Consider the following 22,065-nt stretch of genomic DNA (forward strand, 5'->3'; position numbering starts at 1 on the left):
GGCCTGGAGTCAAGAAGACCTGAGTTCAAATCTGCCCTCAGATACTTACTAGCTGTGTGACCCTGTGCAAGTCACTTAACCTTTGTTTGCCTGGATCTGGTGGAGGAGGAAATGGCCAACCACTCCAGTATTGCCAAGAATACCCCATACAAGATCATAATGAGTTAGATAGGACTGAACTGACTGAACGGCAATGTGCCAGGCACTGTGCTGTGTTGGGGTTAAAAAAAAAAACAACATAAAAATAGTTAAGTTGCTTTTCTATATTCCTAGAGAAAGTTTTCACATTGAGAATTCATGATATTTATGAAATTATGCATCTTGACACACACATATATATGTATATATGTGCTTATATTTCTACACTAGGACTTCCCTGAATGAATGAAGACCAAACACATACATCTCTTGTATGTTTGTGTCTATGTATAGTTAGCTGTTATTAGAACTTTGTGCTAAGTTCTTCATGGGGATAGAGAAGAAGGAAAAGACTAAATGTTTGAATGCATTTTACCAAATATGTGAAAGAAATTTAAGGTCATGTTATAGAGAGAATATTTAAATCTGCTTTGAAACCATGTCATATCATTACTGGCCATGATTATGAACATTAACATTCTAATTCTTTTTAATTTAAATGTCTCGGGCAGCTAGGTGGCACAGTGGATAAAACACTGGCCCTGGATTCAGGAGGACCTGAGTTCAAATGCAGCCTCAGACACTTGACACTTACTAGCTCTGTGACCCTGGGCAAGTCACTTAACCCTCATTGCCCCACAAAAAAACAAAACAAATAATTTAAATGTCTCAGGAATATTATATACTATTCAGAAAGCTATCTTACCTAAATCTTTTTTTAAGTATGGTAGGAGTAGGTATATAATATGCACACAAATTTATGTATGTATATATATATGTACATATACTTCATGTGTATGAAGATGTATATGTATATATGTATGTGTAAATATGTTCTGAGCGATAACCTGTACATCTATCTACCTATCTATATATGTATTTATATGTCTATCTCTCTGTCTCTGTCTGACTATTATCTATTTATCATTATCTATCTACCTACCTAACTGTATCTCTATCTTTCTACCTATTTATCTCCATATAACCTCACAGACTCTCAGGCTTGGGTATTGGTCATAGAAGGTTATATGTGGATTGGGGCACTGAACTTTATAATTGAGCCCCTCATTCAACTTACTCACACTGGAACATTAAGGTCAAGATGATGGAGAGATGTCATATTTAGATCATGGCTCTCAGAGAAACATTAGTTTGTTTAGTCACCTATGACATGACATCATATTGCCACTTAATATAGTAACAGCAGTTGGTTGCTCTGAGGGGTGGAAAGGAGGGCAGGCGGGGTTAAGATTTAGGTGATCAACAGTACTTCGAGGATAAATTTAAAGGGAGCAGTTGGGCAACTGTGGCCAGAGGGAAAATCCTCCTCTGGGTGGGCTGTGCTACAGTTTCCTAAGGATTAACTGCAACCACTCTCGGAAATGTGAGTCTTGTCTATTGAGTTGTCTCTGGGGTGGTGCGAGGGAATACTAAATTCTGATAGTATTTTACCAAGAAACCCTTATCAGGGGGAATAGTGAATACTAAGGCTGTATCTACATATTTTACCAGCACGACTGGTGCCAAGTGAACATTTAAAAAAGTCAGTTGTTCTGCTTTGTCAGTAGGATGCCCCTCTAAGAAGTAGCTTAATTTTTAAAAATGAATTGATTAGATAGGGTGTTAAATGGCCAGAGCCACATTAGTTTGGCTTGAAAAATTACAAGGAAATAAACTTTAGTGGGATTTCTGTGCTATGCTGGCTTTGGGGGATAGGACTAAACCCCACATAATAGGTTAACTGTATTTTAACAACTTGTACTATATGGGAATTATAATTTGGTGATGTGTCTACCAGTAGTTATAGGATAGTCTGTATTATGTGAACATGTCTATAATGGGGTTGTGGTATTAACATTTTCATCATGATCATTTGCATTAAGACTTGCCTACTTCTTCTGGGTACCCAAGGGACTGGTGACAGAATAATTTGGATTAGTTGTACATATTGATTAGGTAATTACATGATTTCTGAGAGACAGTAAGTACAGTGTAGGGGAATGTTTGATTTGGTGTTAGAGGATCTCAGTTTAATTCTTGCTACATTTGTGACCTCTAAATCATTTGACCTTTCTAGGTCTCAGTTTCCTAATATGTAAAATGGGGGGGGGGCGGATTAGACTAAATTATCTCCAAGGTCCCTTTTAGCTTTCAATTTATTATCCATGGATCATGTGGGATTGTTGGTTACCTATGTAGGATGGTTGGTTACCAGTAACATGTGAGGAACGAGGCAAGTAGGATGGAAGAGTAAAAAAAGCACTGAGGGGTCAGGACACCTGGGTTCCAATCTTGGCTCTGCCACTCACCAGCTGTGTAATTTTGGACAAGTCACTGAAACTCTCTAGATTTCAGTTTCAAACTCCTCTTTCAAATGAAGTATTTGGATTCCACCTGAAATTCTTTGCTTCTATAAGGATAGATACCATTATACTGTGGCCTCAGTTCTCTGAGTTGGAAGCGGGTAGAGAAATGGGAAGTGTGTTAAGTGGTAGGAGAAGTTGGGAAGAGCAAGGCTAAGTAATATATCCTGTCATGGTACCAGGCAACTTTAAAGTACCTTTTGCTTCATTCCCAGCAGTGGGAAAAGAATAAAAACCATTGAGTTCTTGTAAATGACGCTTAAAACAGACCTAGAAGGAGGAAAATAGGTCCCCTGCTTTTCTCCTTGCTATACTTTGCTGCCAAGAGGAGAACAGAGACCAATGCTATGTGACCAGGAAGGAGTACTCAGCAAAGAACACAGTGTTTATCTTCCAAACACCTGCGAACTTTGTAATCTCGATGCAATTAGAAAAACTTTTCCCTATCACTTCAACCACACTCATTGGTGATCAATGCCCTGTGCCTGAGTGAGGGGCAGGGCAGAGTTAGGGAGATTGGGAGAGAGAACAGAGCTTCGATCTCTTCATACTCATCAGATTTGGCAACTGCTTCAGTCTCAAGTTTGGAAAGACAAGAGGAGAGGCTGTCTCCTGGTGTAGCATGGGGGTGTCATCTGATGGCTCAAAGGGATGCAGAATACACATCTCTAGCTTTTTATTCCCTCATTTTTCTCCAAGGGAGACTTTACCTCATGCCAGGAGGAGAGGCTGGAAGTTGGGGCCAGAAGCTTGGAGACTGCTCTCCAGAAAGAGAGAGGGAGTACCAGCCTAGAATTCTATTTGTCTGCTCCCTTAAATATTGTTAGTCGAGGGAGTTTGGTTTTCAGGTTCATACTAAACTTCGGATAGCTGTTTAAAAATGAGTAAAGAAGGACTACAAGCTTTATAGCCTCAGTTTGAGTTCCTTCCCACGAAATGCTAATTTCACAATGAATACATGCTTAGCAAATAAACCCATTTATGCAAATCAATAGGAAAACAAAAGTCAGAGAAAGTATACATAGGAGAATATATAACAGACAATAGAGAATAAAGGGGCTTTGCCATTGGTGGTGAGGTAACTTAGCTCAATCAAGTGAAAGAGTCTCAGATCTCACCCAAGGGGGAAATTCCCCAAAGTATCTAATACAGCAAGCTGGAGATGAGGACATGATGGAGATTGCTCTCATGTCAACTTCTTCCCAGAGTCTTAATCTCCTTTCAGCAACCTAAAGTAGGGTTAGCCTTGTCCATTTTCTCTCTTGAACCTGGAATCCTGAAGTGTCTGAAGTGATTGTTGAGTCTGGAGTAACCAGGAACTCTCTCTTCTGCTCTCACCAGCTCTGCCCCATCCCACACCTCACACAGGAGTGAGACATTGCTTTCCACATTAAAGAGTATCCCCTGCCAGTGGGCTTTGGGACTTGAGTTAGTGTAATCAGAAGAGGACCGGTCTTTGAACAAAACAAAACAAACAACCTGAAAACCTTGGGTCTGAAATCTCCCTTAAATGAATTATTGGCACTTTACCTTCCTCTTAACCTCAGTTTTCTCATCTCTAGAATGGGGATGGGAATACTTTACCTACTTGCTTTATTAGTATTTTTTGCTCATAGTGGTGGTGGTGGTGGTGATGGTGGTAGTGGGATGTGTGTGTGTGTGTGGGGGGTGATTTCATCAATATAGGTATCTCCTTGTGTAGAAATTTTCCCCACTGAGATCATTAACCATCTGTACCCTTTTAAGGCTTAGTGTGATTTGTCCATGGTCATACGACTGGTAAGTGTAAGAGGTGGTAGGTCTTGAATCTAGATAGGTCTTCCTGATTCCAAGGCCCTACTTTTCACTATTCCACTGCTTTTCCTCTTTTAAAGGGGTAATACCTACATGAATGAACAATCCACCTAAATGTAAAGCATTTGGGGATGCCAAGATGAAAAACCGACACAGTGTCTATCCTCAAGTAAAGGGAAAACATTTTGCCTAAGAAACCAGGCACAGAAGTTAAATGACTTGCCCCAGGTCCCAAAAGCACCTCATTTAACCCATGCTCTCCAGACCACAAGCCTAGCCTGCTTTACATGAACCACCACATTCAAGGAAGACAGCGACTATTCTCAGCGCAAAGAACAACTGGGACCGAGGAGGACCAATTCATCAGGGACACTAGAGGAGAGACGAGATCACTTAGTATAAGTGCTTATTTTGGTTTTTTTTTTAAAGTCTGGACCTTTGAAATTCATAGTAAGGGTGATCCTGATGGGCCGGAAAACTGATTCATGAATCACCAATCTATCTGTAACTCTCACCTGGCTGCACTGAGAACTTAACTGATTTTCCCACTGTGTCAAAGCTATTATGTGTCAAAAGTAGGACTTGAACTCAGAATCTTCCCAAACTTCCAAGGGCTATAGAATAGCCCTTGTTATTGTTACTATAGTGCTATAGTTACTATAGTAACTATAACAATAGTTATTATTAGTACTATAAGTAAAAAAAAGAAAAGAAAAACTGGACCCTTTTTCCACCTTCCAGGAATCTTCCTAACCTTCTCTTCTTCTGCCATTTCCCCTCCCCTTCTTTGAAGAGCCCATAAAAATAACTAATTGTGATGGTAATGAACAAAATCACTTGTCCGGACAGATCCTCAGGGAAATCACGGAACCTCCACAGAAACTCTTCCAATTTCCATTTATTTCTCCTTCATGTAAATAAATTCGTTAACCTCAGGTTGGTGATATTACTCTATCACCTTTTATGTCTTAGAACAACCTAATTTGGCAACCACTTTTGAAGCAGACCAGTGATGCATTAACATTATCCCACCTCCCTCTCCTCGCACTAGGATTTTTTAGTAATGCCCAGGGCACTCAGACATTCCGAAATTGGCACGAGCCTGCAGCTCAGAGCTGAGTAGAGCCCCATTCCTCCTCCCGGTGACTCATCTGACATTAGCATAATTACGTTACGGGAGTCAAAGCGATTTTCAAACTATGAGTAATGCAGGGTAATAGAGAGAATGTTGACAAGACAACGAGGAATATCTCAGCTCACTGAAAGAACCAGCTGCTGATAACAGCTGCAGTAAGTGAAGGAGTGAAAGGCAAAAAGAAACTATCTATCCTTTGGAACAATCAGATACCTGAGAGGAGAGGCAGGCACAGTTTAGAGCCTTTTGGAGAGGATCAGGATGGGCATTATGAGCAGAATGAGATGGAATTCTGGGTCATTTTACACTGAAGGTCTCTTTGTAGAGGCTCATTTTTCTCTCACCCAGTCATGAGAAAATAGTGTTTCAGTGGTCCAAAGAGTATTTTTAAACTTTACTTTTTATAACAACAATTCCAGTTTGAATTTATATATAGCATCTTTCGTTGTAAATGTTAAAATACCTTCTCACATTTTTTTTTGGGGGGGGGGTATGAGGCAATTGGGGTTAAGTGACTTGCCCAGGGTCACACAGCTAGTAAGTGTCAAGTGTCTGAGGCTGGATTTGAACTCAGGTAGTCCTGAATCCAGGGCTGGTGCTTTATCTACTGCGCCACCTAGCTGCCCCCCTTCTCACATTTTTAACCTTATAATTGTCATTGCTTTGGGGTTTGTTTTTTGGTGTGTTTTTTTTTTTTAATGAGGTAGAAGTGGGGCAGTAACCTGTGACCAAGCCATTAACTCCATAGAATATAAACTCCTTGAGAACAAAAACTGTTTTATTTGGTCTTTGTATCCTGACACCTAACCAAGAGTCTGCAACACAGCAGACACTGTGTTGATTGCTTGTCATTCATCAAAAAAAAAAAATTTATTTGTTTTGTTGGACTATACATACTGTATCTTTTACAAGAGAAGACTTCTGGGAAGGGGTAGGTTAGTAGGTAGTAATAGACACATCAGGAGCACCAATGAAACTTTTTCTTTTAATGCACAGAAAAAACCCCAAAAAGACATAGACCAGGACAAAACTAGAACGACATTGTTACTACCTTTTAAAAATGTTTTCTATATGCATATGCGTGTGTATGTATCTATGTGTGTATGTATGCCTAAACACATAGATATATGGCTATCTCTACACACACACAAGTCCCAAGGCCAATATATTATATATAATATTTCATACATATTATATTTTTTAAAAAACAAATTATATCTAACAAGTTCACAATTTCTAAAGCAAGCCTCTTTCTTGTTCTTTGTATATTGAAATGTTTATATTTGTTGGCGATTACCAATTAAGAAATAAAAAAGAAATTTTAATTTAGTTGTCAAGTGAATGGAGCCCTATGCCAGGAATGAGAACTAAGTTCTAGTCCTGGTTTCACTTCTAAATCCCTTCACCTCTCCCTGACTCAGTTTCCCCATCTCCATAATGGAAGTGATACTAATACCTACCTTGCTCACCTCATAGGAATGCTGTAAGAATAAAGTAAATAGGAGCTATGAAATCTTGTGAACTCTTGTATTCTCTCTTCTCACTCTCTTGTCCTTCAGTCCATAGTTCTTTTCCCTTAGCCTTTCCTGAATTCCCCCATTTGTTTGTTTTCTTTACAGCCTCAAATTAAATTACCCTGTCATTTCCTTTCTGTAGAGGGTGTAAAGACTGTTACACAAACTGTCAAATATTTATTTAACTATTTTTCTTTGTTACAAGGGAAAGTTCTGTTGGGGATGGAGTGAGGAAATAAGGAAATGATGGTGGTGGTGGGGAAGCATGAATAAAACTTTCTTTAAAAAATTAGTTTGTCAATTCTATCTTCTCAGCATAATGTAAGTTCATGAGGGCAGAGAGAACTTCATTTATCTGTCTCTTATCTAGTACAGTGCCTGGGCACATACAAGGTAGGTGAGGAATAAATGTTTGTTGAGTTGATTTGAGTTAGTCAGCCTAAAGTATTAGCACTAATTGGGAAAATAATGGCCCAAACCCTCAAGAAGTAAATGTTATAGTTAAGGGGAAAAGCAATTCATTCAGTTCAGAAACCATATTTTTTGTAGATTACAATGAATTTTTAAAATATATTATAACAGGAGAACCACTGACCTCTCTTTTACTCACTGATTCTTTGCCTGAAGCCATCAGTCTATAACCATATGGTCATTTTACATCTGTGGGATAGATAGAAGCAAAAATCCCTTTGTTAAGAAACTGTTATGGGCATTGAAGAAGGAGGAGGAAGAGAAGGAAGTGGAGGAGGAGGAGGAGGAGAAGGAGAAAGAGGAGGAGAGGAGGAGGAGAAAAAGGAGGAGGAGGAGAAGAAGAAGAAGAAGGAGAAGGAGAAGGAGGAGAAGGAGAAGGAGGAGAAGGAGAAGGAGAAGGAGAAGGAGAAGGAGAAGGAGAAGGAGAAGGAGAAGGAGAAGGAGAAGGAGAAGGAGAAGGAGAAGGAGAAGGAGAAGGAGAAGGAGAAGGAGAAGGAGAAGGAGAAGGAGAAGGAGAAGGAGAAGGAGAAGAAGGAGAAGAAGAAATTACAGGAGAAAGGCACATTGATTTTGTATGGAAGACTATATTCATGACAAATAACATGGGCATAGTGTGGTGGTAGCCTCAAAGCCTAGAAGGCCTGGGTTCCAGTCTCACTTTTTATATCCATGGCTATATAACCCTGGGCAAAATCACAACCTTCCAGTGCTCTAGGACACTCTCCAAGACTATAAGTTGCAGAAAATGTTCTGGCCTGCATTGATAAAGGGAATTTCTCCATCTGGAAGTTCCCTACACCAGTGAAAGAAAAGGTCCATTCCCTATCCCTATGACAGAAGCTTATATGTGTAAACATGGCTCTTTGGGGGCTTATGTTTCCAGTCCCCTCCTTGCACACTTGTGTGTGTGTGTGTGTGTGTGTGTGTGTGTTTTTAGTGAGGCAATTGGGGTTAAGTGACTTGCCCAGGGTCACACAGCTAGTAAGTGTTAAATATCTGAGATCAGATTTGAACTCAGGTACTCCTTACTCCAGGGCTGGTGCTCTATCCACTGCACCACCTAGCCACCCCTCTTGCACACTTTTTTTTTTCCTCAACAAACATTTATTTTATTTTCCATTTACATGTAAGGGTAGTTTTCAACATTCATTTTCATAAGATTTAGAGTTCCAAATTTTTCTCCCTCCCTCCCTCTCCTCCCCCCTTCGCAAGATCGCAATCAGGTTATATATGTACAATCCACAAGTGTTCTTTTTATCAGTTCTTTCTATAGCAGTGCATAGTATGCTTCCTCATTAGTTCCTTGGGATTGTCTTGGATCATTGCACTGCTGAGAGTAGCTAAGTCATTCACAATTACTCATTGAACAATACTGCTGTCACTACGCACAATGTCCTCTCAGCTCTGCTCACTTCACCATACATCGATGTTCATTAGTCTTTCAAGGTTTTTCGGGAATCATCCTGTTTGCCATTTCCTATAGCACAAGTCCATTCCACTACAATCATATAACACAGCTTTTTCCATCATTCCTCAATTGATGGACATTCCCTTGATTCTCAATTCTTAGCCTCCACCAAGAGTTGCTATAAATATTTTTTGTACAATTTTCCCCCTTTTCTCTTTTTCATGATTACTATTGTTAACTGTTTCCCTTCCATCCTATTCCCTTCCCCATGATATTTATTCTATTATCCATCTTCTTTCATCCTATCACTCTTCAAAAGGGATTTGCTTCTGTCTGTCCCTCCCCGATTCTGCCCTTCTTCCTTCTTTTGCCCCTCTCTCTTTATCCCCTTCCCCTATTTTCCTGCAGGGTTATAGAGATTATTCTACCCAATTCAGTATGTACATTAGTCCCTCCTTGAGCCAATTCTAATGAGATTGAGGTCTTTGAGCCAATTTTAATGAGTGTTAGGCTCATTTACTGCCCAGATTAAATAGATTACTCCACCCAGTTGGGTGTCTATTAGTCCCTCCTTGAGGCAGCTGTGATGAGTTCAAGATCTTTGAGCCTTTTCTTATGAGTGTAAAATTCATTCTGTTAAGGGCTAAAATTCTAGCTAAACTGTCTAAAATATCTAATGAGTGGTCACCAATAAATTATAAGCTTTAGCAAGAGTTAGACTTTTAAGCATTTATTAAGGAGAATAAGAATTTGGTAAAAGGAGAGAAAGGCCTAGATTCCTATCTATTAAAGGGAGAGCACATTTCTAGCTCCGCTCTCCACCAGAGTCCAAAGGAAAAAGAGTGAGCCCGAGAGCCAGTCTCTTCCTTCCTCCTCCCACTAGCCCGCGTCACTTCCTGACGCCAAAGAAAAGACTCCTGGTCTTGCCCTCAAAGACCTTCACTTCATGGGTGGAACTCTTCTACAGTAAGTCTCCAGCAGGTGGCGTCATTCCAATCGTTACAATTCATTGCCCTGCTCCTCTCCCATCTCTTCCCCCACTCCATAAGCCTTTTCCTGTTACTTTCGTGTAGGATTTCGCTTCTGCCCTTCCCCCTCCCCCAATGAATTCCCTTCACCTTTCAATTTAACTCTAAAGATGTTATCATCTAGCTAAGTGACACAGTGGACAAATCATCACCCCTGGACCCAGGGGGATCCCAGCCAAAACCCGGTCTCAGACACAAGACAGTCGACCACTGTACGACCCCAGGTATGTCCCCCAGCTCCAATTTTTTTTTTTTATGGTTCTCTAGGGTCTTGTATTTGAAAGTCAAATTTGCCATTCAGTTCAGGTCTTTTCATCACAAATATCTGAAAGTCTTTTTTTTCATTAAAGTCCCATTTTTTCCGCTGAAAGATAATGCTGAGTTTTGCTAGGTAGGTGATTCTTGGTTGTAATCCCATTTCCTTTGCCCTTTGGAATATCATATTCCATGCCCTCCTGTCCTTTAATGTAGAAGCTGCTAGATCTTGTGCTATCCTGACTGGGGCTCCACAGTACTTGAATTCTTTCTTTTTGGCAGCTTGCAATATTTTCTCCTTGATCTGAGAGCTCTGGAATTTGGCTATAATATTCCTAGGAGTTTTCTTTTGGGGAATCTCTTTCTGGAGGTGATCGGTGGATTCTTTCAATTTCTATTTTAGCTTCTTCTTGTAGAATTTCAGGGCAATTTTCCCTGAAAATATCTTGGAAGATGGTGTCTAAACTCTTTCCTTGATCATAGTTTTCAGGGAGACCAATAATTTTCAAATTCTCTCTCCTGGACCTATTTTCCAGGTCAGCAGTTTTTCCCAGAAGATATTTCACATTGCCCTCTATTTTTTTTATTCATTTGGATTTGCTTTATTGTGTCTTGGTTTCTCATAAAGTCACTGGCTTCCATTTGTTCAATCCTAATTCTTAGGCAATTATTTTCATCAGAGAGCTTTTGTACCTCCTTTTTCATTTGACTTTTCAAGCTGTTGACTTTTATCTCATGTCTTTCCTGCATCACCCTCATTTCTCTTTCCATTTTTTCCTCTACCTCTCTAATTTTATCTTCAAAGTCCTTTTTGAGCACCTCTATGGCCTGAGACCAATTCGTATTTTTCTTGGAAGCTTTAGATATAGGGGCCCTGATGTTGGCATCTTCCTCTGAGATTGCCCCTTGGTCTTCCTTGTTACTGAAGAAACTTTCTGTGGTCTTCACCTTTCTCTGTCGTCTCATCTTGCCTTTCTTTTACTAGACTTTTAACTCCTTAAAGTGGGGCACTGTTTCTAGGCTTCAGTATCCCAAGCTTCAGAAGTCCCAGGTGGTATGATTTAAGGAGAATCAGGTTCTTCACTCACCTGGCCTGTTTCCTGGTCCTAGATGACCCCAGACCAACTTGCCAATCAACCAGCTTTGTGTGTTGTGGTTGTTAGCTCCGAAGAGCCTGTGCCCCTCTCCCACCTGGGCCACTTCTACTTCGAGCCTACCACCTGGTTCTGAGTAGGGGTATAAAATCCAAGTTCTGCCTTAGCACCAGCATAGACCCCATGTAGTCTCTCCCCTGCCCAGGGCTCATCCCTCTCACCAGACTGTGAGCTTAGTTCCAGAAGACACTGGTGCTTCAGCTGATTCAGAGGCTCTGGGGGTCTCCTTCTCTGATGAGGACTTCCTGAGACTGGATCTGTGTCAGGGTGACTGTGGGGTTGGGCCCAACTCCTGTATCAGCACAGCAGCTCCCTCTTTATGACCTTCCAAGCGTTCTTGGTTAGAAGATGATTTCAGCACATTCTTCTGTGAGTTTTGCTGCTTTGGGCATTTTCCTATGACCTTATTTGGATGTTTTTTGGAGTGATTGTGTCATGAGTTCGGGAGCTCACTGCCTTTCCTCTGACATCTTGGCTCTGCCCCGGAAGTCCTAAAAAAACTCTTGCACACTTTTTAAAAGGCCTCTCAGGGGCAGGTAGGTGGCCCAGTGGATAAAGCACCAGCCCTGGATTCAGGAGGACCTGAGTTTAAATCTGATCTCAGACACTTGACATTAGCTGTGTTACCCTGGGCAAGTCATTTAACCCTCATTGACCTGCAGAAACAAACAGAAACAAATAAGCAGAAATAAGGAATAAATAAATGACTGAATGAGTAAATAAATGGATGAGTAAATCAAGAAGAAGAAGAAGCCTCTCAACTTTTCCACTTCTGGTTCTCCCTCCCTCCCCCTTTTAATCCCTTGGTGTTCTCGCTTCCCTTCTAAGTTTCCTAGCAGCTTCCTTTTGTCTTTGCCTCAGCTCCCCTCCTTTTCTAACCCTAACCCTCCTCCCATATTTTTTTTACACTCATCTTGTCCTCATTCTCCCCTTTTTGGCTTCCTCCCTTATTTTCTTCTCATTCCCCTTTGTTTTTGTAACTCATCATTTCTTTCTATTTTCCTCCTCCTCCACACCCTCCAGTTACCTGGTCATGTTAAGAAGGATTTGGCTCCCCATTTGACACTGGAAGATCAGAGAAATAAAGATGCACAGAGAACTCCAAACTGCCCCCACATATTTGAGGTTAGCTTTGCTTATTGCCAAACAACCAGTCTGATGGATGTTTTCCCTGAATTAACGTGTTGTTTTGATTATTTCAAGCAGTTTTCAGGCTAAAAATAAAAGCAGGTTTGGGAAGTAGAGTGATAAATTCATAAGTGATAAATCCATGTTTGGAAATTAAGGGAAATTAGGGATGCTTGGGGTAAGTTTATTATCTCTGAGGATGATGTCATGGGAGATAACTGCAATTTTTTTTAACATTATGCATTGGTCCTTAGATGAACCAAGACATAATCTTGAGGTAAGTAGAATGTGGGTCTGACACAGTGTTGCATTTCTGATATTCTGATGTCATAGGCAAAGTGGCATTATGGATAAATTTATTAGACTTGAAGTAAGAAAATCTTGAATTTAAAGCCCATCTCTGACACTTGTTAGCAGCATGATCATGTATAAGTCATGTAATCTTGTTGAGCCTCAGTTTCCAGACCCATGAAATGAGGATAATATCTGTGGTATCTACCTCACAGGATTTTTGGAAAGCAAAATTGGGACTATGTATGTAAAGTGTTTTACAAACTTTAAAATCTTGTTGTCATTCAGTCATGTCTGGCTTTCTGTGACCCCATGGACCATAGCCCTTCTATCCTCCACTATCTCTCAAAGCCTGTCCAAATTCATATTCATTATCTCCACAATACTATCTATCCATATCCTCCTCTGCCATCTCCTTTAACTTTTGTCTTCAATCTTGCCCAACATCAGGGTCTTTTCCAGCGAGTCCCCTTTTCTCATTACATGGCCAAAGTATTTAAGCATCAGCTTTAGTATTTGACCTTCCAGGGAAGATCCCGAATTAATTTCTTTTTTGTTTAACTTTAAAGATTAGGTTTATTTGGAGAAAACAAAACAAAACAAAACACCTAAAAATAATTAAGTATTGGCTGATTTGACCTCCTTGCTATCCAAGCCTTCTCTGGTACCCCAATTTGAACATTTCAGTTCTGTGGCTCTCAGCTTTCCTTATAATCCAACCCTAACAACCATATGGAAAAACCATAACATTGGCTATATGGAACTTTGTCAGCAAGGTGATATCTCTGCATTTTCATATACATCCAGATTTGCCAAAGCTTTCCTTCCAAGGAGCAAGAGTCTTTTAATTTCATGGCGGCAATCACCATTTGCTAAAGAACATACAATTTGACTTTGCTGCCATTTCTTCTATTTGCAAGGAAGCAATGGAACCACTTGACAAGATCTTAGGGTTAAGCTTCAAGTCAGTTTTTACACTCTCATTAAGTCTTCTTAATTCCTCTTCACTTTCTGATATCACAGTGGTATCACCTACATATCTGAGATTGTTGATATTTCTCCTGGCAACCTTAATTCTGGTTTTTGATTCATCCAGCCTGGCATTTCCCATGATGTACTCTGCATATTTTAAGTAAATAAGGTAGCAACATACAGTCTTGTCATATTCCTTTTCCAATCTTCAATCACTCATTTGTTCCATGTTCAGTTCTAACTGTTGCTTCTTATACTGAATACAGGTTCCTCAGGAGGTAAAAATGATCTGGTACTCCCATCTCTCTGAGGACTTGCCACATTTTGTTGTGATCTACACAAAGACTTTAGTGTTGTCAATGAAGCAGAAGTAGATGCTTTTCTGGAATTCCCTTGCTTTCTCCATAATCCCGCCAATGTTGTCTATCTCTTCAAAAAACAGCTTGCCCTTCTACGTAGATATTAATGATTATTTTTATAGAGCCAGCCTTTATCTCTTAAGCTATTGGTGCCACATATATGTTGACAGAGTGACAAAGATAGGGATGGGAAATCTAGACCATTAACGGATGCCTTCATCCAGGGAGATGTGTTCTTTCACCAGAGAAGATGTGGATATAGGTCAGCAGAGAATTTCAATGAAACTCATTTCTTCCTATCCCCAGACCTGGGATTTCATTGGTTTTGGTAAATGATTACCCCTCTATCTTTACAAGGCAGCAACTGTCCTGCATCTCATAGTTTTAGAACAGCCTGGAGGCACTGAGAGGCTGTAATTAATCCAGGGTCACATAGCTAGTATGTGTTAGAGATGGCTGGAGGCCAACTCTTTATCCATTATTCCAACCTACCTCTCCCATTTTTCTTATTTTTCATAAAAATCATGTGTTCTTCTTAGGCATACAGTTTAAATAAGCAAATATTTACTGTGGCAAAAACCAGCTATTAAGAATTGTAATTCTGGATAGCTAACTTTTTCTAAAGAGGTGAGGGTTTATCCCTTTAAGCAACAAACGTTTCTTAAATTGTAATAATTTCGCTTGAGCTCTTTATAAAATGTATTGCATGTATGAAGAATAATAAATATTTCTTGGTCATTATTATGATCATCAGCTATAATATTATGTCATAAAATAAGGCTGAAGAGCTGTTTGTGCCTACACTAAGTAGCACCAGATGTTCTTTCAATGTTATTAGGTCTACTTTTTATAGTTGCTCTGTTTCTTCTCTTTCTATCAGTCCATCAGTTGGCACTCTAAACTGCTGTAAGTGTGCCTGCATATAATACTAAGTCTTCCCCCATCTAATTTGAGGCTTTTAAGATGTTATAGGCTTGGAAAACAGATAACCAAGTTGTTAGAACCGTGTGAAAAGTAAGAATAAATAGGTTTTCCTATTAATAACATACATGACCTTTAGTGAATTAAATTATTGACATCACTTTTTGACTCCCTATGAGTAAAGTATATAACTTTTAATTGTGTCTAAATAGTTCTTATGTGTGTCTTGGCAGGTAGATTTCAAAGTAACTTTATGCTATCTGCAGTTATTTAAAGCAGAATTTCTCTTTCCATCTTTTCCTTCTGGGTTTTGTTGGTAACATATAGGAATGTTGATGATTTATGTGGGTTTATTTTATATCCTTCAACTTTGCTAAAGTTGTTCATTGTTTCAACTAGGTTTTTTTTTTTAGCAGATTCTCTAAAGTTCTCAAAGTATACCATCATATCATCTGCAAAAAGCCATAGTTTTGTTCCCTTGTTGCCTATTATTCCTTCAATTTATTTTTCTTGTCTTATTGCTATAGTTACCATTTCTAGCACAATATTGAATAATGGAGACAATGGATATACTTGTTTTGTGACCCCATTGGGGTTTTCTTGGCAGAGATACTGGAGTGGTTTGCCATTTCTTTCTCCAGCTCATTTTCCAGATGAGGAAACTGAGGCAAACAGGGTTAAGTGACTTGCCCAGGCTCACAAAGCTAGTAAGTATTTGAGGCAGGATTTGATTTCAGGAAGCTAAGTCTTCCTGACTCCAGGCCAGGTGCTCTTGCCCCTGTACCACCTAGCTGCCCTTCAACAAATATTTATCAAATGCCTATTTATAGCAAGCTACTATGTCAGGTGCTGGGTATATAAAAAGACAATAGGAAAACAGTTCCTCCTCTCAAAGGATTTATATTTTGCTGGGGTGGGATGGAGAAGGAAGAGGGAAGAAAAACAACATGTACACAAGTAATTACAAAGCCTGTCAAAAGATACTCAAGAAGGAGAGAACACTAACTAGAGTGGGGAAGAGTGGCATCAGGGTAAAGGATGGCATCTGTGCTAAGCTTTCTATAAAGTGAGAGTACATTCTGAAAGTGGGAAATTCACTTGTGCAAAGGCATGGGGAAGAGATAGAAATGATTTTGTATGGAGAGCAGAACAGGTTGATAAAAAAGTGTCCTAATAACATCTAACCTACACTGCAGCTGCAAAATAATGTGTCAATGATTCAGATTTGAATGAATGTCTATTCTTTTTTCACCTTGGTAACATTTTCCGTGTTTTAGTAATATTAGAAATTGTCTTTTGCTCTCTGAAGAGGGAATGAGATTAGTCACTTTGAGTTTCCTTTTTTTTTTAACTAGTATTGCAGTTAGTACACTCACATGGGGTGTACCACAGATGCCAACTAGCAGTCTCAAAAGTGCCATAAAATCACAGGTGGGATTGCAATCTGATCCGGAACCAAATATCTTTCCCAAAATAGACATATTTTGTATTTACTAATATTTTTATTGAAATGCTTTTTATTGAAATACTTTATATTTATACCTTCAAGACAGGTGCAAATATTTTAATATGTTTTCTCCATACTGTTCTAGAACATCGTCTTCTCCTGACCCGAATAGGGTTTAATTGATCATAGTGTTTGCTGCCTGTGGCCCAGGGAAAATCCCATAAATGGGATTTGGCTTTGGATTCATATGAACCAGGCTTGGGATTTTTGTTTCCTTGTACCTTCTGGCTCATTGCCCCCATCCTAGAGCTCCTAGGAAAATATCTTTTAAAAGTTTGGGTTTGAGTTGGAGCTCTGCTTTTACTAGTTGTATGACTTTGGGTAAGTCATTTAATTCAGTTCACAAGAATTTATTAAATACCTACTAGCAGTATGGTGAGAAGCAACCTGGCACGATGACTAAAGGACTGGTTTTAGAATTGGAAAGACCTGGACCACCAGTGATGTACACTTGGAGTCACAATTAAGATTTGCTCTGACCCAATGTACCCCACAGTTCTTTAGAATAGTTCACCCCATTAAATGCCGGTGTTCTCATTGACTTAATCAGAATTAAATACTGATAAAGACTAAGTACATAACTGTATGCTTTTTATTCAAATAAAGTTGATTAGGTGGTTTTAAAAATTGTATAATTGCCTTAGAAATCTATATTTTTGATAATAATTCATCTTTCTTTAAGTACTTTCAGATCTACTAATGCCATCTACAAGGTAGTTAGTACAAGTATTATTTAATCTATTTTACAGCTGAGGAAACTGGAAAAAAACTCCAAAAAAAGAGGAAAAGATACCCATAATCACACAGCTAACAAGTTATACTTTTCATTGATAACAACAAAAAACAAAAATAACTCCTGCATGCATGGATTTTGATCCTATGACCCACAGTAGAAAAATGTGGATATCTCTGATTTAGCCTTATGTTGTAGGCATTCAAATGTTTTTTTAATGTATTGTAATTAACATAATAACATATTTGTGTAGGCCGTTATGTGGCTCAGTAGATAGAGCACTGCACTTGGAGTCAAGAAGACCTGTGTTCAATTCCAGTTTCAGATATTTACTGTGTGACCTGGTCAAGTTACACTTCAGTTTCTATAAATAATAAATACAAACAAACAAATATACTAACTAATTAACTAAATGTGCTTAATAATACCACCAGTTTCTCAGGGTCTGGATGAGGATAAAACGAGATAATATTTATGAAGTGCTTTGCAAATCCTAGGGAGATTTGTAGCACAGTGGATAGAGTACTGGGCTTGGAATCAAGAAGACTCATCTTCATGAGTTCAAATCTGCCCTCACACACTTACTTAGCAAGGTGACCCTGGGCAAGTCATTTAACCCTGATTGCCTCTGTTTCCTCATCTGTAAAGTGATTTGGAATAGGAAATGACAAACCTCTCCAGTATCTTTGCCAAGAAAACCCCAAATGGGGTCACAAAGAGTTGGGAACAACTAAAATGACTGAACGACATCTTGCAATTCTTAAAGTGCTATATGAATACTACCTATTTTTACTATACCAAAAGTGCTTTTCCCCCTGTAAAACCATAATCTAGTCTGTAGTCAAATGTTACCATGCCTGCACTCAAAGCCTCATCAGCTTGTAAGACCTGTCAGATGCAAAAAAATCAAAAACAAAAACAAACAAACAAAAAAACGGGTCAGAGTTTCCATTCTGCTGACAGTCTTGTAGAACTAAGGCTTCTCTCTATGACAGCAGGATATCAGAGAAGGACTTTAAAGAAGACATTTGAGAATTCAATAAGAATAAAAATATATTTTGAAAATAATTGTGTGTCATAAGATCAATGACAGAGTATTGCAATTACAAAATGTTTGAGTATTCTTGGCCTAGTTAAAATTGATTTAACTCATTGTGATGGAGAACTTATAGTGAAAACAAAAACTATAAGATTAATAATTCAGATTTACTAGACAACTAGTTAGTGGTAGCTGGATGATACAGTGGCTTGAGTGATAGCTCTACTAGATATGATTATTGTTGTTATTCTTGTTATTTAGGAAAATACAATAAAAATTGATCCATCTAATATTGCATGAAAATGATATGGTGTACTTAAGTGAACTTCCCAGATAAGCTCAGTTTATTCTCTTAAATGGCAATTAAAAAAAAATTTCAACCATTTTTGGTAAAATTTTCTTTAAATGAATCGCGAACTTTCTGCCTTCTTAAAAGAGGATGCTCAATATTTCCTAGGCTTTTTCTTGGTGAGTCAGAAAGAATACAAGACCAGAATGCTTGAGTTTGAGTCCTAGCTTTAGTACTAACTAGATGTATGACCTTGGGTAAGCCACAAAATATCTCTCGGCCTCATTTTCTTCATCTGAAAAATTGGAGTTTGAATTGGATAATCTCTAAGATTTGTCAAATTCCAACACTTCTTCATATTGTGAACATCACTTATTGTTTTTTAAAATTGTATTCTGGATTTGAACAACAAAAAAGAGAGAGAGAAAAGGGGATTGGGGATAGCAAGTAAAATTGCACATCTCTGTTATGTACAGCTTGCTTTAAAAATATAATAAACCTATTAATATAAATAAATATTATAAATTCAACATGAGTATATAAATTACTATGAATAAACATAATAAATTCAATATGTCCTACTTATCCATTTCCTTATAAACTTCTTTCTCTTTTCTTCTGCATTTTATAAAAAACTTGAATTTTTTCTTTTTGTTTCTTTTCTTTTTGGACAATGCTATCACTGGCTCTCTTCTACCTCAATCTCACACCCCCACCAATAAAAGAAAAAAGAAAATCACAATCCTTGTAAGAAATAAGCATAGAAATAAGAACAAAGGATTCCATACATCTTTCATGCCCCAAAATATGTCTCATTCTGTACCTTGGGTCGATCATCCCACTTATTTATTGTGTTTTAATACTGTTGATGTTCTTAGCCTATGATGCTAATGGCCTATGGTTCTTGGGATATAAAGATCTCTTTGGCCCTCTATTAAATAGTCCCAGACAGGTATATTTTTTTAATATTTCTTATGTCTACTGTGTTTAATTTTTATGCCTCCTCCTTTGACATTGGAGTCACAGGGCAGCTAGGTGATACAGTAGATAGAGGACCAAGACTGGAATCAGAAAGACCCTAGTTCAAATTGAGTCTCATATGCTTATTAGTTGTGTGACTACATGCAAGGTGACAGCCTGGCATGATAGTTGGTGATGGAATTGGGCAGACCCGGGGCATCAGTGATATATACTTGGAATAATAATTATCATATTCCCTGACCAGATATGCCCCACAGTTCTTTAGATACACTCTATTAAACTCAAGGGGCCTGGAGTCAGGAAAACCTGAGTTCAAATCCTAGCCAAATGACCCTAGGTCAATCCCTTAACCCTGTTTACCTCAGTTTCCTCATCTGTAAAATGAGCTGGAGGAGGAAATGGCAAACGACTCCAGTATCTTTGCCAAAAAAACCCTAAATGGGGTCACAAAAAATCGGACACCACTGAAGGACAAAGCAGTAAATGCAAATTTAATGGGCAAGCCACTTAACCTCTGCTTGCTTCAGTTTCCTCATTTGTAAAATTGGGATATTAATCAAATGAGATAATAATTGTAAAGTACTTAGGGCAGAGGCTGGAACATAGCAAGCACTATTGAAATGTTAGCTAGTAACAGCAGCAGGAGCAGCAGCAGCAGTAGTACTAATTGCTGTTTCTCATCTGCTACGGACTTGAAAACTAGATAATGAAAACGATTTGGATTGTGTCTAAAATAAGAGTAAATAAACTCAGAATAAAGGCTTGAGGATCTCTCTAACAAATGAAGTCCTTTAGCTGTAAGGTGCAGATTTGATGACATCTGCTATGGCTACTGAGGCATTTTTTTGCTTCCTTCTTGATTTCCATAGATATTCTCAATACATGAACTTGCCATATTAGATAACCCACAGTGGGAAAAATTAGTGCTTTTTTATATCTGTAAAGACATACAATTGGGGGCAGCTAGGTGGCAAAGTGGATAGAGCACCGACCCTGGAGTCAGGAGTACCTGAGTTCAAATCTGACCTCAGACACTTAACACTTACTAGCTGTGTGACCCTGGGCAAGTCACTTAACCCCAATTGCCTCACTTAAAAAAAAAAAGACATACAATTATATTACATTCAAGTATTCAAGTAACAAAGTAGGCTGACAAAAAAAAATTACCTTATCGATATCCTAAAGGACCTGCTTTAATGAAAAGGAAAAGTTGATTTATAAAAAACCCAACACATCAATTTTAAGCAAATGGGTTTTTCTAAAATGCTTGAGGGTGGTCAAAAGCAAGTAATTTAAGCAATTTCCTATTATAGTCTCATTTCCACTATTATTTTGCTCTATCTCGGTCGATAGGATTTGCTAAGTGAAGTTATATTTCTGGACAGCCTTTAACTAAATTATCTAAAATTTTGAGTCCAGGTGAATGACTTATAAGAGTGAGAAAACAATAAGAATCAACTGCTAGGGAGCTAGAAATCCCAGGCCCACCCTTTTTTAAGTGGCAGACCCTTTCAGATTCTAAAGAGTGAGGTCTTGGCCAGCTCTTCCTACAAGAAAGTCTTATTTTAGTTCCTGTCATTAGCAGTGGAAAGAAGACCTGCTAGGTCATGAGACTCCTTCAGTCATGTCACAAGATAGTGAGCATAGCTCAGAGCCCATTTAAGGAGAAACATACTTATCTCTGAAAGAAAACTGAACCTGAGAGGAGCCATTTATTGAACTGGGTGTATAATGGGGTGGGGTGGGGGGATTTTAGACCCTTTCCCAGAGATATAACATGAGAGATGGATTCTTCTGAAATAGGCCCACATTAGAAGCAAAACAATCAGGTATCCAGGTAATGTGAGCACAGCCTAAACCTTGCCCGATCACAACACAGAGAAATTATTTTTGAGTCTAAAGGAGAGCCCTGTGTGACTTCTAACGTGTTAATCCTGGACTCAGTCACCCCGATGGAACTGGGATGAGCACTAATGATAGGCATAGCGCTGAAAATGCCCCCCAAAGCAGATTCTGCTGGGGGGAAAAAAATTCTAAGATATCATTTGCCTGACCTCAGGCCATCACCAGATTCACTCCAAAATCATCCGAGACAGCATTTGCAAGCCTGAAATTTACGTATAGGGGAAAGAGACTTGGTTCTTGAGTCAGAGAATCTGAGTTCAAATCCTTTCTAGGCTATCTACTCCTGTGGGGCCTTTACTCATATGACCTCAATCAAGTTAATCCCCCTTTTTGGCCCTTAGCACCAACATCTGTCAAATAAGGGGCTGGACCACATGATCTCAAAGGTCCTTCTAGCCTTATTTTCAAAGACCTATGGAGAATGTTCCACAGCTTCCTTCAATCACCCATCCTAGTTAATATTAACAACCTTTGATGTTGGGAATTTATTTTTTGTGTTTCAGTTAAATCCCTTTCCCTGTAGTTTAAGTCCATTTTTTTGAGTATTTAGCCTGCTGAAGACAGGAAATAGCCAGTCTTTCTCCTACATGTTTTATTCAAACCCTTCATATGCCCCGGAATATTAAGTCTCCTTCCTTGCCTTAGTATTTTCTCTGCTAAGCTAAATAACCTCGGTTCCT

General features: G+C 38.8%; 1 protein-coding gene across 1 annotated transcript in view; it reads left to right on the forward strand.

The window, feature by feature from the left end:
• The first annotated feature begins 1,492 nt into the window (after positions 1 to 1,492).
• The window catches only part of ATF3 (activating transcription factor 3), a 66,836-nt gene continuing 46,263 nt past the window's right edge, over positions 1,493 to 22,065 (forward strand). Inside the window, exon 1 of the mRNA XM_044004829.1 lies at positions 1,493 to 1,522. The gene's annotated coding sequence lies outside the window, so the exon portion shown is untranslated. The remainder of the gene's footprint in view (positions 1,523 to 22,065) is intronic.

Source organism: Dromiciops gliroides, chromosome 4 (genome assembly GCF_019393635.1).
Source record: "Dromiciops gliroides isolate mDroGli1 chromosome 4, mDroGli1.pri, whole genome shotgun sequence".
NCBI classification, from domain to species: domain Eukaryota; kingdom Metazoa; phylum Chordata; class Mammalia; order Microbiotheria; family Microbiotheriidae; genus Dromiciops; species Dromiciops gliroides.